Genomic DNA, 10,535 nt, shown 5'->3' with positions numbered 1-10,535 from the left:
CCTTGCGTGGCTAATTTGACTCGGTTTTCATCTGACGTGGCATATAAAGCAAAATTTAACAATTTAAAAAATAAAAAAATGTTGGACCTCATGTCGGTCAAATAATAAGATTAAATAATAGTGGGACCACATGACAGTGGGTCCCATTTCCCCACCTAATCCCCTCCTTTCTCTATCTCCTCCCCATCTTCTCATTTGTGAGACGGCTCGCCGCCAGTGCCGAGTCACTACTGCCCAAGAACCCCCGACCTTGACCTCAATCCGTCGCGGGCGGATCTGGCAGCCCCTCGCCGGCTGTTGATTTCGCCGCCCGATCTAGAGGACGAGCACACCACCGCCAACTTCATCACGCAGCCCAGGTCTTCACCAATTCCATCGCCACCTGCAGCCATGTCCACCTCCGGCTCCCTTAGCGTGGCCCGCTGGCACGCCCGCGACAGGGCTCCCCCTTCTCTACATTGCTCCGACGGCTTCTGCGACCTCCGCCTCCCCTAACGATCTCAGCCCCGGCCTCGCCTCCCTCATCGACACCCTTGCGTCGGATTGGACCGACGCTTCCGCCGATGCCACCGCTGCTACTCACTGACGTCTCCGCGCGCACCTGCTCGCGCTGGCAACGGGAAGCGCAAGAAGCTGTCAGGCTGCGTCAGTCGCATCCGTGCCCTTAATACCACCGTCGCCGCCGTCGAACTCCATCTCCGTCTCGAGCGTGGCGGCGATGGAGGGCGGCGCGTTCTTGGCGCGCGCGGCGGCGATGGCACTGGAGTTGTCGTCCTCGTCGGCGGAGCCTGCGGTCGGGGCGCTCCGACTCCTGCAGCTCCTGGGCCAGCAGCGTGAGAAGCCACGGTCACCACCACGGAGGCCGCGGAGGACGACGACCCGTTGGAGAGGAAGGCGGCGGCGAGGGTGTCACCGCTGTCGGTTCACTCCACCTGCCGCTAGCCTCGCTCGCCGAGGTTGTTGCCCGCCTCTCCCCAAAAGAGATGAAACGTGAGGATAAGGAAGAAAGAGAGGGAAGAGGGAAGAAAGGAGTGAGGATGACATGTGGGGCCCACGTGGGCCCCACTATCTTTAATTATTTTGTGTGTGGAGCTGACGTGTGGGCCCGTAGTTTTTTATTTTTCTGATCGAATTGCCACGTGGGACAAAGATCTAGTCAAACTAACCACGTAGGTGCCACGTCAGCCAAAAGCGCTTTCCAAACCACCGAGGGATCTCGTTTGCACCTGTTTTGACAATTCAGGGCCAGTTGTATCTGGTTTTTGGGTTTAAGGTTGAAAATCGGATTAAGTGTAAAGTTAAGGGACCAGGTTGAACTTATTCCTTTCCTATAGGAGCACAAGTTGGCCAAAAGGGCCGAGGCACGACGGTCCGACCCATGGGACGGGGTTTTGGCTTGGCCCAACCTTTGGATTGTGCTTGGCCCTTTGCCTCGGCTCGATGGGTTGGCCCGGCATGGCCCAATTCAACGATCAGAGAGTTAAATAGATGAGGAAGTCAAAACAGACTTATTCTCGCGATGTAAGTCACAGCCCAAAAAGATGAGGGATGCAAAAAATAGACTTATTAAGGCCATATAAGAGGCAGACCAAAGAGATGGGGGAGGAGGCAAAATAGACTTTTTTTCTAAGGAGAAGCACGATGCGCTTTCGTGCCTTTGGGCCGGCCCGGCACGGCCCGAGTCTTATTGGGTCGTACCTTTGCCGATGGTGCAACAAGTGGGTAGGTCCGGGGCAGCCCAACGTGTAGGTTAGGCCGTGTAAGCCCGACTAATCTCGGCCCAGGCCCAGGCCTAGCGGCCCATTTGGCATATGTAGAGCACACGCTTGCCATCTGTAATAACTGTATTGTCGAGGAGCTTGTTATTGCGCGCCTGGGCGCATGCCCCAGGTACCGCGCGACGTACCCCCTCTAGTCCCTCTAGTGTGTAGTCTAATATACCATACGTATGTATTTACATATAAATTTTGTAGTATACACTTCCGGCACCTATAAAACTATGTCTTTGTGTAGTAGTGTTTCTAGCAATATTTTTCTTTTTATGCACAAATCTCGAGGCAATCCGATAGCTATAACTCTGAAAGTTTTGGAAGTATTTGCTGAAGTTTTCTAGCAATTTCGTTGACATTTTAGTCCTATGGTTCGATTTTTTTTTAGCACACCGGAGATGGCCTGAGCTAGCTGATGGCTACGGGACCTCTTGGAAGCTAGCTAGCTCTCATCTCAACAACCGGCATTGACTTGGTATTATAAGTCTCCCTAGTCCCTAGGAACGAAGAGTTAATCCAAGCCAAATCGAGGGAGATTTGTTGAGCGGTAGAGCTGATCGGCTAATTACTGAGAAGCGTAGTGCCCGAGAGGCAACTAGGCAAGCTAGCTGAAACTCCGTCCTTTCGATGATGCGCGATGCACCTGTTCCTATGCTGCAAGTCTTGCTACCCGCTTGATCGATCGGTTCGCGTTTTCACGGACGTGCGTAGCGACGGAAATTAGCGGAAACGACCCTGCTTTATGTGCGTAAATACACCACGTCGTCGTCAACGTCCACGAATGGGCTCGGCTGGGACCGAGTCTGGGCGTCTGGCCACGAATAGTTCTGATAATGCGGTGTCCCATGTGATGTGATTGTGAGCGACCTCGCGGTCTATCGGCATTGGTCAGGTACTCTCAATCGTCAACGTCGATATAGCTAGCAAGGGGCAGCGTATGTCTCTATTTAACACGCAGCCCAGAGAATTCAGAACATGTACAGTACAAACCACACAGACAACGAAATGGCTAAGCTTCTTCTCTCCGCTCTTTTGATCTGCATTTCAGCCATCTGGGTGGTAGCCGCGGCCGACGTCCCGGCAGGACGCCGAGGCTGCCAGACGAGGTGCGGCAACCTCGACATCCCGTTCCCGTTTGGCATCGGCGATCAGTGCGCGATCCACGGTGGTTTCGGCCTCGACTGCAAGAACGACAGCGGCACTTATAGGACATTCATTGGGCCGTTCGAGGTGACTAAGATCTCTGTGCCGGACGCCAAAGCCTGGATGAAGATGGGAATCTCTTGGCAGTGCTATGACCCGGTCACAAAACAGATGAATGATTCGATGGTTGGGCAGAACTTCACCAACACGCCCTATCGATTCTCATACGAGGATAACAAGATTTTCGTCATCGGGTGCAATACAATGGCCTACATGAGAGGTGTTTCGGTAAGTATTTCCTTTATTTATGTTTATGCTTTCAACCTTTTTGACGTCAAAATTGGAAATTTTAACAAATACTTGTATCTATTTTGCTTATGTTAAGTGACTATGCTTCCAGATCGTTACATAATTTCAATCTCAATTCGTAGATCACAAGATAAGCTGATTTTTTACACTAAGCTAATTAATTAACATCTGTGACTTAATTATGCAGTATGTCATAGGTTGCTTATCCACATGCTCGGATGAACCAACAAATGGTTCTTGCTCTGGCGCTGGCTGTTGTTCGGTGGATGTCCCACCAGACCTAGGCTATGTCGAGGCTTATTTCAATAAAGATTATAACACCTCTCAAATCTGGAACTACAGCAGGTGCGGCTACCTGGTAGTAATGGAAAAGGCTGCTTTCAGGTATAGCACCACTTACATTCCCTCAATAAACTTCTGGAATGACTACAACGGGACTGTTCCGGCTGTGATGGACTGGGTAATCAGAAGGGAGACATGCGAGGAAGCGAAAAGGGACATGAGTTCATATGCATGTGTTAGCGACAATAGCGACTGCCATAATTCAACGAATGGGCATGGTTATCTCTGCAAGTGCTCCAAGGGGTTCGACGGCAATCCTTACATCAAGGATGGATGCAAAGGTCTAGCTACTTCTATCCTCCACCTCCTAAATGATCGATTTGTGTATATATACACTTAAAACTTTTACTCAATAACATATACATTTTTGTTTTGTTTCAGATATCAACGAATGTCTTGATAATACTACTTATCCATGCGCTGGACTTTGTCAAAATACGATGGGGGGTTACGACTGTTCATGCCATCAAGGACAACATAAGGTGGAGGATGTCTGTGTTCCAGATCAGAAGAATCAGAAGTCCTCTTGGGAGATGCCTGTTGTAGGTATGTACGTCTAGCAAGATTAATATTTTTGCTAAGATTTACATATTGATTATCTTATTAGTGCATTAGTTGTAATATTGAGATTCACTTACTTTTAAATGTTAAGTGGTCATCTGTTCGTCCTAGTATTGTTGTTGGCTAACAAATTATATTCGGCAACTAGGTGCAAGTGTTGGGTTTGTCATACTTGTTATCATAGCAACTTGTTCGTACCTGATCCACGAGAGAAGAAAGCTGCAACACATCAAGCAGAAATACTTTAAGTTACACGGTGGTCTACTGCTGTTTCAAGAGATGAATTCAAATGAAAGGAAATCATTTACAATTTTCTCAGAAGCAGAGTTGCAGCATGCTACAAACAAGTTTGACAAAAACCAAATTCTTGGCCATGGAGGTCATGGCACTGTTTACAAGGGACTTCTCAAGGACAACACTGAAATAGCTGTCAAGAAATGCATGACAATGGATGAGCAACACAAGAAAGAATTCGGTAAAGAAATGCTAATCCTATCCCAAATAAACCACATAAACATTGTTAAACTACTGGGATGTTGCCTTGAAGTACAAGTTCCTATGCTAGTGTACGAGTTCATCCCAAATGGAACACTATGTAATCTCATCCATGGCAACCATGGCCAGAACATTTCTCCAGTTACTCGTCTGCGGATCGCCCATGAGTCCGCTGAGGCACTAGCCTACCTCCACTCCTACGCTTCACCACCCATCATCCATGGTGATGTCAAGTCCTCCAACATCCTCCTCGATGTTAACTTCATGGCAAAAGTCTCCGACTTTGGTGCTTCCATCTTAGCTCCAATAAACAAGTCACAACTTGTCACGCTAGTCCAAGGGACTTGGGGTTATCTTGATCCAGAGTATATGCAAACATGTGAGTTAACAGATAAGAGTGACGTTTACAGCTTTGGATCTTATAGAACTGCTCACAAGGAAGAACGTTTTCAACCTTGATGCTCCTGAAAATGAGAAAAGTTTGTCAATGAGGTTTCTCTCTGCTATGAAGGAGAACAAACTTGAGAATATATTAGACGATCAAATTAGCAATAACGAGAATATGGAGTTTCTTGAAGAAGTTGCGGATTTAGCAAAGCAATGCTTGGCAATGTGTGGTGAGGATAGACCATCCATGAAGGAAGTTGCGGAGAAGCTCGATAGGTTGATTAAGGTAATGCAACACCCATGGACGCAACAAAATCCTGAAGAATTGGAGAGCTTGCTTGGAGAATCTTCTTACATTATAAGCTCAGGAGCCTTGAGTACAAGAAATTTCAGCATCGAGAAGAAAGTTGTCAAGGACCTAGCATCAGGGCGTTAAGCTGGAATCTCTTTGCCACCCAGCATACATCATATCACCATGTCGTACCGCGTCGTATTGTATCATAGTTTTCACTTACCCTAGAAATTCAGACTCAGTTATGTTCATTATTAATTATTTTTTGTGTAAAAATAAAAAAATATTGTTTGTGTACACCTTTAGTCTTTATGGGACTGTGTTTCATCATATATGAGAATAAGAAGCAATCATACGAAGTCAAGTTAATGTTCTATCACTGTACTATTTTCCCCACCGATTTATGTGATTCTGTCTACCGTGTGGTAATTGCCTATGGTACACTTGGTTTCAGCATTTTCTTGACCAAACCTTACAAGATATGCTGACCCATGCATCTTGCAACCCATCCTAACCAACTTCTAAACCCAAAAAATGTTGTCTCATCGTACTCGGTTGCGCATTGACAAAAGCTGCGTTTGGTCCGGACATTTTCAGCAATTCGATATGTAAAAATTAAGTTGTCAATGCTGTGTTTTAATTATAAAAGCTGTGTTTGAAGCGGATGAAAATAAAAATTAAGTTGACACGCACAAAACGAGAAAGTCATTAACTAAGTTTTAATTATTACAAACTTGATAAATATATTTGATATTTTAAAGTAACTTCTAAATAGAAAGGCACATAATACAGTAAAATCTGAATCTTAACCGAAAATAATAGAGCTACAGCTCGCAATGGAAAATGTACCTTTGTAGTTTTGCACGCAACGGAGCATCACGCGGAATTCACCGTTCGAAGTTACAAGACCCTGTGGGCTGTGAAACAGTCAAGTCTTCCATGATACTGAGCGGAGCGAAGAGAACCAGAACTGTCATTAGAGAAGACCGACCCTGTGAAGCCCCCCAATTGTACCCAAGACCCATAAACATCGCTCGCCAGGTCGCCGAGAAATTGTGTGATATGGACGAGGCCAGGTTTTCTCAGGTGAACGCAGCCTGTTTTTACTCAATTTCTTGGATTAAAGCAGGGCCAATGTGATGTGAACGGTGGCCGATTGGTACAGTTAGACTATCAGCCACACAAATTTAACGGATCAAGTTTATTCACTTATCAATGCTGCTATCACGCATGACTGCCAAGTTACGTCAGTCGTTCGAAGTCTTCCGTTGCTATGTGTAGTTAATAGAGCTGGAGATCGATTACGATGGAGGAAAAACATTTTGAAAAAAAAAAAGGTATATGCACTCTTTCTTTTCGACGTAAAGACCCGGGAGTCAGTCGTCGTCCATAATTCTTGGGATATACTTCATTTATGATCAAATATACACTTTCTGAGATCTTATTCCCTCTGCCCTATTTTATGTCCTATTTTAAGTACAACGATAAGTTTTTTTTGCCTAACTTTGATCGTTCGTATTATTTGAAATTTTTTTATAATTAGTATTTTTGTTGTTATGAGATGATAAAACATGAAGAATACTTTACTCATTACTGACTTATGTTTTTAAATTTTTTTAAAAGTTTTTTTAAATAAGACGAACGATTAAAATTGGGCATATCTGGTTTTGCGGTTCGAGGACGTTTTTTATCCCGATAATAAGTTGAGGGACCTTCGGTGTACTTTTTCCTTTCCCATGGGAGCACACTCTCTAGCTATAATAACTGGATTGTCGACGTGGCACTCATTTGGATTAAAAACCCACACAAACTGTCACAAACCAAGAAAGTTACTGCACCAGTTAGTTCGAATTTCAAGTTGTTGTTCTAAATCATATCCATCCGTCGCAATTTACTTATAGAAAAATGAGTAAAGTACACGGCCGGTCCTTAAAGTTGGAGCGATGTGTCACTTAGGTCCATAATCTAGGAAAATCGTCATTTGGGTCCGTGATCTTGTTTAAGTGAATCATTTAGGTCCAAAGCGCCTTTGACCAGGTTGACTGGCTTACGTGGCCGTCCACGGTGATAGCATATTTGCATTTTAGCCCCCCGCATCTTGGCTCTCCCATATACGATCCAACCATTCTCCCCCAAATCCTCCTCGGCTCCTCCTGTGTGATTTCTAGGGTTAGCGATTGCAACGGCGATTGGGTGGCGGTGTAGATGTGGCGGCGGCCGCGAGGACGACAACGACGATGAGGGAGGCGCGTACGGCGGCAACGGTAAGGGAGAACAAGCGTTCGTCGTCCTCATGGTGTCATCAGCGGCCGCGTCGGCCTCCACCTCCGCGACGGTGTCTAGCTCGGTCCCCGTGGGGCTGGCGGCTAAGAACCTGAAGTCGATGCACAAGGGCGCGTAGGACCTCAACCTGGCGTTCCCGCATCACCACGGCCGCGCCCTGCAGTCGCCGGAGTTCACAGCGTTCCCGAGCTTGGAGAGTAGCAACATGTGCAACCCCGGAGGCAACATGGCGGTGGCGAACGGCGTTGGTGGCAGGGGCAGCGTGGGTGCGTGTTCTCGGCGATGGAGTTGCTGAGGAGCATTGGCTGCTACGTTCCTCTGCCTCAGATGGGGCCGCTAGGGATGCCGGCGGAGTATGCAGCCGTGGGGTTCCATCTCGGCGAGTTCCGCATGCCGCCACCGCCACAGCAGGAGCAACAACAAGCTCAGACCGTGCTCGGTTTCTCCCAGGACACGCACAACGCGGGTGCAGGCGACGGCTCCGGGGTGTTCGGCGGGTGCAGCTAGTGGCTCATGCATGCACGCGTGGTGGTCAGCAACTGACAACATGTGGAGATAGAGAAATGAGATAGAGACAAGGGGGAGCCAAGATGGGAGGGGGGCTAAAATGCAAACATGCTGCCACCGTGGACGGTCACGTAAGCCAGTCAATCCAATCAAAGGCGCTTTGGACCTAAATGATTCACTTAAACAAGACCGCGGACCCGAATGACGATTTTCCTAGATCATGGACCTAAGTGACACCTCGTTCCAACTTTAAGGACCGGCCGTGTACTTTGCTCTAGAAAAATAGAAAAAAAAGTTTGGGATCCGGAGTTAAGGGCTTGTTTAAGGGCTTAAGTTTAGAAAAATATATATATCAACGGGATGGCTAGACAGAGGATTAAGGGCTTGTTTAGTTAGAAAAAAAATTTGCCCTACATGTCACATCAGATATACGGACAGACATTTAAAGTATTAAACGTAATCTAATAACAAAATAAATTATAGATTCCACCAGGAAACTGCGAGACGAATTTGTTAAGCCTAATTATTCTGTCATTAGTAATATTTAATATAGTACCATATTGTCAAATTATAGTGCAATTAGGCTTGAAAGATTCGTCTCGCAATCTCCTGGCGAACTGTGTAATTATTTTTTTTTTACATTTAATACTCTATAAATGTATCCAAATATTCGATATAACAGCGTGAAAATTTTTTTTTAAACTAATCAGGCCCTAATACGAGCAAGACAAAAAATAGTCTTTTTAGCTGGTGCAACACTTGTCTACTCCAACCTCCAACTTGTTCCGGGGGAATCACACGTCTCACTGTCTCAGTCACACAAGACTTGGACTCATTCATCAGTCTCCACAATCGTGGACCGACTGCTACTGTACCTCTTGGAAGCTACTCCAGCTAGCTAGTTGCTCTGATATGCTCTGAGCTCAACAACAGCGGCATTGACTTGGCAAGTCTCCCTGGGACCCTAGAGTTAATCCAGCCAATTAGAGCGACATATACTAAGCTGACCGGCTGACTGAGTAAAGCGTGCATGGGCGAGGGCGAGTATTTCGTTGATGGACCATCCTGAATCCTTTAGACGCCACGTATTATAAAATATAGCAATCGGGATAAAAGACATATTTTAGTAGTATGAAATTGAACAAGAACCTATCTATTATATTATTAAAGGCATAGAAAAATGAGTCTCCACGTTCGCTCTCATGGTCTAGAAATTCTCACATTAATCAAAGAAAAAGAAAAAACAGTGTCCATATATAAATATAATTTAGAAATAGCTGAAATTCAGAATTAAAAAATAATGAATATTAGAAGAGGATACTAGAGTCCATATAGAAATAAAATTTAGAAATAGTTGAAATTCGGAATTTAAAAATAAAGAATATTAGAATAGGAGACTAGAGTCCATATAGAAATACAATTAGGAAATAACTGAAATTCGGAATAAAAAATAAGGAATATTAGAAGTAGAGTATAGAGTTCATATAGAAATACAATTAGGAAATAATAGAAATTCGGAATTAAAAATAAGGAATATTAGAAGTAGAGTATAGAATCCATATAGAAATACAATTAAGAAAAAAAAAGAAATTCGGAATTAAAAAATAAGGAATATTAGAAGTAGAGTATAGAGTCCATATAGGAATTTAAAACTAACTAAAATTTGAAATAAACATAATAAAATTAAAGTAGAGTTTAGAGTCCGTATAAAAATATAATTTACAAATAACTAAAATTTGAAATTAAGAAAAACATGGGAAGAAGAGTTTAAAGTTAATATAGGAATACAATTTAGAAGTAACTGAAATTCAAAATTCAAAATTAAAGAATATTAAAAGATGAGTATAGAGTCCACATAGAAATACAATTAGAAATAATAAAAAATCAGAAATAAAAATAAATAATATTGGAAGAAGAGCCTAGAGTCTATATATAGAAATACAATTTACAGAAAATTTAAAATTAAAAAAAAGAAATATTAATAGACGAGTCTAGAGTCAATGTAGGAATATATATAATTTACAAATAATTAAAATTTGATATTAAAAATAATTAAGAACTAACACATATATAAAATACTATATGAATATTACACATTAACATTAGTAGTTTCGTAAAGTTATTGCAAAATTTAAAATTATGTTATTATTTTAATATATTTGAATAATATAATAAGAAAATATATATGCTATTATATGAGAGAAAATATAATGATACTATCATGCTAGTTTAGATTTATAGAATTAAATTATATCAAATCTAATACTAGTTTAATATATTTTAGAATGTTTGCCTTTAGGGGTTGTATTTTTCTCCTGCTATATTTAATGAAAAAGCGTAATCTCGTGTGGTTTCTGTTAAAAAAATATATTTTAGAATGGAGAGTACATGACAACAGACTTTAATTCCTCGTGCGTGTGCCTAGCTATAAGGAATTATGTCATTTA

The 10,535-nt window shown here is 43.3% G+C and overlaps 2 pseudogenes across 1 annotated transcript; both read left to right on the top strand.

Annotated features, from left to right (window-relative positions):
• Positions 1-2,717: 2,717 nt before the first annotated feature.
• On the top strand, positions 2,718-5,685 carry LOC9272609 (putative wall-associated receptor kinase-like 16; annotated as a pseudogene). The gene is made up of 4 exons (XR_001539684.3): positions 2,718-3,200; positions 3,409-3,844; positions 3,945-4,109; positions 4,273-5,685. The product of XR_001539684.3 is annotated as a putative wall-associated receptor kinase-like 16 (transcript).
• Positions 5,686-7,535: 1,850 nt separating this feature from the next.
• On the top strand, positions 7,536-8,088 carry LOC107277782 (dof zinc finger protein 2-like; annotated as a pseudogene).
• Positions 8,089-10,535: the final 2,447 nt, after the last annotated feature.

Source organism: Oryza sativa, chromosome 9 (genome assembly GCF_034140825.1).
Source record: "Oryza sativa Japonica Group chromosome 9, ASM3414082v1".
In the NCBI taxonomy this organism is placed as follows: Eukaryota; Viridiplantae; Streptophyta; class Magnoliopsida; order Poales; family Poaceae; genus Oryza; species Oryza sativa.
Note: the sequence above shows the minus strand (reverse complement) of the source record. Positions and strands in the feature narration are given on the sequence as shown.